Source organism: Gigantopelta aegis, chromosome 15 (assembly GCF_016097555.1).
Source record: "Gigantopelta aegis isolate Gae_Host chromosome 15, Gae_host_genome, whole genome shotgun sequence".
NCBI classification, from domain to species: Eukaryota; Metazoa; Mollusca; class Gastropoda; order Neomphalida; family Peltospiridae; genus Gigantopelta; species Gigantopelta aegis.
Window position 1 is genome coordinate 29,117,991 of NC_054713.1, and position 6,491 is coordinate 29,124,481.

The 6,491-nt window shown below is 37.1% G+C and overlaps 1 long non-coding RNA gene across 1 annotated transcript; it reads right to left on the bottom strand.

Annotated features, from left to right (window-relative positions):
- Positions 1–582: 582 nt before the first annotated feature.
- Positions 583–6,186, bottom strand: LOC121390705. The gene is made up of 3 exons (XR_005960246.1): positions 6,048–6,186; positions 3,534–3,767; positions 583–1,388 (listed from the first exon to the last, which is right to left on the bottom strand). It is a non-coding gene; the product is annotated as an uncharacterized LOC121390705 (long non-coding RNA).
- Positions 6,187–6,491: the final 305 nt, after the last annotated feature.

Genomic DNA, 6,491 nt, shown 5'->3' on the forward strand with positions numbered 1-6,491 from the left:
AAACACAGCGATTTAAGTAAATATCAGACTTAAACTGGTAGGTGCTGGGTCCGTATGAAGGCGAGTTTCTGTGGCTCGGTGAGAAATTCCACAATGACTTCTCTCTCACTAACAACTAGCCATTAAACTGCTATCCTGGACAAATAGCAGAAATGCGTGCTCAGGACAGTTTGCTTACCGTAGAACTTTGAATAGGCTACATGCATGAACATTAAGTTACATTATACAAGATCATGAAAATGGAACCACTCTCCCCAAAACTTGCAAGTAAAATAATGTATTAAATATTATGGACACTATGCTATTGCATTGGTTATTTCTTTCAATAAAAAGCAAGGGTATTTTATATGCACTGATACATAGCCTACATACCACATGCATTTATAAAGAAACACTTTTGTTTAAAAATAAGTTAGGATTAAGAGTATTCTCGCGGATTGATTTCATGGGAATTCACATGGATTCTCGTGAAAACGACGGATTTTTAGGCCTTGTCTCTAGCTCTCTCTGCTCCTCCCTCTTGCCTCTCTCTCTCTCTCTCTCTCTCTCTCTCTCTCTCTCTCTCTCTCTCTCGCTATCTCCCCCCCCCCCTCTCTCTCTTTCTCTCTCTCGTTATATCTTCAAATCCAACACTTCCACTTGTAAGGAAATGTTAAAAACCATGTAAATGGGTACCGGATTTTCAATAAGGCTGTCGGGTTATTTGGAGCCTGGACAGAATATCCATGTATACGTATATCTTTTGTTGGCAAAATAACATCAACAGGTATTTGAGGAGGAAAGTGATAGTTATACCATTTTTCAGCTAAACTTTCCAATGGTATGAAAGGATACCATTTGACTAAAAAACGGCGTCCATTTGTCGAATTTTCTAAAAATGTCCATCTAAATAAATCGGCTTCAGCTGTTTTATATTTTGCCGTCATTCCACTTGCTTTGATACCGACTTCATTCATTTTTTTCGTAAAATAAAATTCCATAGTCCCGTCCTCATTCAAACTGTGCATGAACCTACCAATATCAATATCTCCATCATGCGGCAAAATATCTTCAAGTCGAACAGCGCCTAAGAGCGTGCCGTAATCTATCCAATAAGTGACGTTGAGTTCTCCGAATGCGCGGGTAACGTGGCGTAGCAAATACCACATGTCTTCCTTCTGAGTTTGGTTGAGGATGCATGCGTTGTTATAGTAACCCATGCTTCTCGGTAATAGACTTATGTGCAGATAGGTTACAAATAGCCCAACAAGTACAAAAATACTCAAGAGTTTAACTCGGTAACACGTAATCCATGGCAGTCGGCGTCGTACTGTGGTTAAAATCCTGATAATCTTCATAGCGATTGGTTGAACATTCGGTCGCCTGACCAATCACAGCACAGCTTGCAACTGGAAGTAAAACATTCTGTGTTAGAGCATAGGCGTACGAACTCCTATTGTTGTACAGGGGGAAGGCTGATTTTTGCCCGGATTAAACGAAAATGCCTGATTATGGATAACAACATTTATTTATATAAGCATTACTACCAAGCAGCTATATAGAGTTGTAAATTAATCACTACGCATTTTCCCAATGATAACAACTAATTTTGTGGGCAGACTGAAGGAAATACATGATAAAAGGGTACTGCGTTAACACATTTTGCCCGAATATCTCTGTCGTTTTTGCCCGAATTTGAGGATTTGCTTCAGCAGTGGGGGGGGGGGGGGGGGGGGGGGGGGGGGGGGGGGGGGGTGTTATTTTAATAAATTATGCGTCGTTAAATAAAACATTATCTTCCTTCCTTCGTATTTTAGGAAGTCTCCTTGTTTATTCAATAGATCACCTATAAATATGATACTAGTTTTAATATTTTGTTTTTAAATATAATTTTTTTTTTTTTATCTATACATATTTTACTGTTGTACCAAATATTAATACGGTACCTAAAATGTCATCTATATTTCGTGGTTGTTGTTTTTGTTGTATCTGTACCCAGCTGTGTAATGTATCTCTTCAAAATGTATTTAGTATTCGTGCACGTCTAAAAGTAATGAAATAGTCATCAGGTATAATTATATTGATTGTAGATATACCTGTAATAGATTTAAACAGATTTGTCCAGCTCGGGTTATTCATAATCATTCGTCGAATCCCAGTCGAGGCATGGGATTTTTAATCCAGATACCGACTCCAAACCCTGAGTGAGTGCTCCGCAAGGCTCGATGGGTAGGTATAAACCACTTGCACCGACCAGTGATCCATAACTGGTTCAACAAAGCCATGGTTTGTGCTATCCTGCCTGTGGAAAGCGCAAATAAAATATCCCTTCCTGCCTATCGTAAAAGAGTAGCCTATTTGGCGACAGCGGGTTTCCTCTAAAAAAAAAAACAGTGTCAGAATAACAATATGTTTGACGTCCAATAGCCGATGATAAGATAAAAAAAATCAACGTGCTGTAGTGGCGTCGTTAAATAAAACAAACTTTACTTTTACTCGTCGAATCCATGCATGACACGAAACATTTAGTTTATTAGTTCTCTTAACTTCTTTCACAACACAATTCTGGGATTTCATTATAAATGTTAAGTATAAATAAATAGTCTAAGTGATAAAGTAAGTTTATACACTGCAGAAATACTTAAAACAAGGTTTGTTTTTTAATAAGATACCATACCACAAACCACTCATATTACATTATAAACTTGAAACAAAAATCGATCCCTTGCTACTAATGGAAAGATGTAGCGGGTTTCCTCTCTAAGACAATATATCAAACATGACCAAATGTTTAACATCCAATAGCCGATGATTAATAATTCAATGTGCTTTAGTAGTGTCGTTAAACAAAACAAACTTTAACAAACTTGTTTTAAACAAAAGTCCTAAAATAGTTTACCTTTTTTTTATCAACATTTTAAAAACAATTTATTCATTTAATGCCATGTTTATTATATTATTATTGATGCTAAATAACAGGAGATACTGAGTAACTAATGTAAGTACTAATACACAAAATAAATTGAAAATGCTGACAATTTATGCATAATTAAATATGTTAAATAATGGTCATCACAATGTGACAGAGTTGACATTTTTAAAAACAGTGTTCTTTATTCCTTAGTAAAATATAATTTTATTTAAATTAAATATACAGATTAAGCTGCTATATTTTTTGGAAATAGACATACTTCCTAATATTCCTATGAGAACAAATATTTTATTAAAGAAACATATTTTTTATAAACATAAATTAAAAATGTTGACAATTTATGCATGATTAAATTATGTTGAATAATAGTCATCACAATGTGACAGAGTTGACATTTTTTAATACAGTATCCTTAGTAAAATAAACTTTTTATTAAAATCAAACACAGATTAAGTTCCACAGATGACTATATTTCTTGGAACTAGACACATTTTCCAATATTCCTGACAAAAAAAAAGTATCTTATTTAAGTAACATTTATTTTAGTGTTTTTTTCAGTGTTTGACAACGGAATTGACCCTTTTACCAACGAATGACCCAAACACTACAGAGGTCAACCTACTTGTGATCACAAACGATATTCAGCTGCTACAGCAAGTAACGGCACGACAAATGGTGATGCGTTGCCCCCAAAAAGCACCAGCAAGATGGCCGAAAGTGTAGATCGACGAGTCGGATGCTGGTCCATAGCCGCGGTGATATCCTCTCCACTCACGTGAGGTTAACGTCGGTTGGCGACTGATGGAATCGTAAAACCAGTCGGTCATCCGAACCAGACTTGATCGCACAGTGTATTCTGTAAAATTCCGTAATATCCTGTAAAATTAATCTTCAAGTCCCAAGAAACAGTGAAGTGAAATGGGGCGCTACCCACTTATAAATAGCATACTAGTTCATGCAAATAGTTATAAATATTTTATGTACCTAGAATATATAGAAGAATCAAGATCTATATTGCATGATGCAGTATCCTGTAGCAAAGAGCTACAAACACAACACAAAATAGGCTGAAATACTTATTTACAAGATATACTTGATAGTAACAACACTGACCAAAGTCTATTAACTGACGCTAAAATTCATTCAAAATCAAACTACGTACGATAAGCAAAATCTTTGGTGACAGATATTACGAACACTTTAAAATTAAGCTGCAGAACTCTGAATATCTGCAAATATTTAAAAATATTGAAAACAAATATAAAATGGCAAATTACTTGAAATATATTTAAAATACTAATTTCAGACAAGCTCTCACTAAACTACGTCTGTGTGCTCACAGACTGGAAATAGAGACTGGACGTTATAGGAATATCCACATAAATGAGCGTATCTGCCGGCTGTGTCAACAAGAACCAGACATTTAAGAAACATACTATATTATAAAGTCGGTCAAATATGTTCTGACCTTCTGTCTGAACTGGAAACATGTGTTTTCCTTCTTGACAGTTCAGAATAGGTAACTCCGGGGCCGTAGCTAGCGGGGGGGGATCCGGAAAAAAATATAGAACAAAAATTCTCTTCTTAACCGTTTAAGGAGTTTTAGACTATTTACTACTCAGTTGCGCCCCCCCCCCCCCCCCCACCAAACAAAACATCCTAGCTACGGCCCTGAACTCCAATTGTTCGCCAATTCTGTTATGAAATATTCAACCATAGGCAAAATGAACTTATCAGACGGTGTACCACAGCACCAGCTTGAACTAACACATATACACACTACATACATGTACGTGTACATATCGTATACATATTACATGTATATTACATGTATATAATATTCATTACCATCATTACTATTATACCCATTAAGTCATTAAAACTTGCTTTGGGTTGGACCCGGAGCCGGTACCAGAATGCTAACCCAGTACATACCAGTTTCAAGTCTGATGGCTTAACCACTACATAACCGAGAATCGTGATATGCATTGGCACAGGTAGGATTTTAGGGGGCCACCCACACTGGAGGAGGGGGGCCCACAATGACGTAAAGAGGAGGAGCACGAGGGGCCAAGACCCCCAATCAAACCTATATTTTTTTAATTATTAAATTTTATAAAATCATGCATACATACATACATACACACATACATACATATGGATGCCTCAGTAGCTCAAAGGGTATCGTCGCAAGTCTGCAAAGTTGCGGGCGATTCGGTGCCATAGGTTCGAGTCCCAGCAACGGCATGGGGCAATTTGTGAGGCCAGAAAGGATTTAATTATCCCCTGCGCCAGTGCGTTAATATCTATATATGTAACAGTCAACCTCGACATACATACAATATATTGACATTCATACATCAATACATACATGCTAGCCCGAGTACACTGACTGTACAATCTAATTAAAATTAGCTCCACTATTACACATATCATCAAAATGTGTTATAGTCTGTTCCAATAAAGGTCACACATCTCCTGTTTACTGACATCTTTATTTTAATTTCAAGAGTAAACACTACCTTGTACATCGATGACAGCTAAAACAAGTAAATGCTAAAGTAGGTAGAGTATCATTAAATAGGTATTTGCTAAATATTTACTTGTCAGTTTAATATGAAAGCAATAATTGACGAAAATAATTTTTATTCTATTTCCGATACTACTTTTTTTTTTTATAGACGGACATAACCATCCAAATGTCCGTCTAGCTCGCTCATAGTCAGAGTACTCGGGCTACATACATACATTGTGCGTGTTCTCCCCTCCCCCCCCCTCCCCCCCCTCCCCCGCCCCCAGTATAAAATTATGGCTACGTCAGTGGGGACCCACGCTATCTATGAGTCGTGTTTATAGAGCAGTGGGGGGGGGGGGGGGTATAAAAGGTGATAAGGAAAAAAAATTCTGATTGCATTGTTCCCTAGTTACGCCAATGTGCATATACAGTTTTACATAGATAAACTTTCACTAATATGGGATGAAACCGTGATCTAACGTTAATTACCGTTAACCAAAGTTAACCGTTAACCATATGCATTTGTCTGTTAATGTTCATATCGGAGCTAGGTAAGAGCCCTACCCACTGTCTTCTAATGACATGTTCCTACGAGGCATAAACACATTTTAAAACTCGTACCAAGCTATTCGTATCCGCGTCAGTCCGTCTGCGAAGTGCACATCCGTACATCAGTGAAATGTCCTTTTACATAAGTAATATTGGTTAAGATTGGCACGTCAGCTCCCAAAATAAGTTTTTTGTTGTTTTTTCGTGCTTCCGGATGCGGAATTGATCAATGTATTTTCTCTCTAGATATCGATTTTCCACTAACGTGAATGCGAACAAGGACGTGTACCACGGACCAGTACGAATGGTTTGGTTTTGTTTTGTTTAAAGAAAGAAAAAGAAAGAAATGTTTTATTTAACGACGCACTCAACACATTTTATTTACGGTTATATGGCGTTAGACATATGGTTAAGGACCACACAGATTTTGAGAGGAAACCCGCTGTCGCCACTTCATGGACTACTATTTCCGATTAGCAGCAAGGGATCTTTTATTTGCGCTTCCCACAGGCAGGA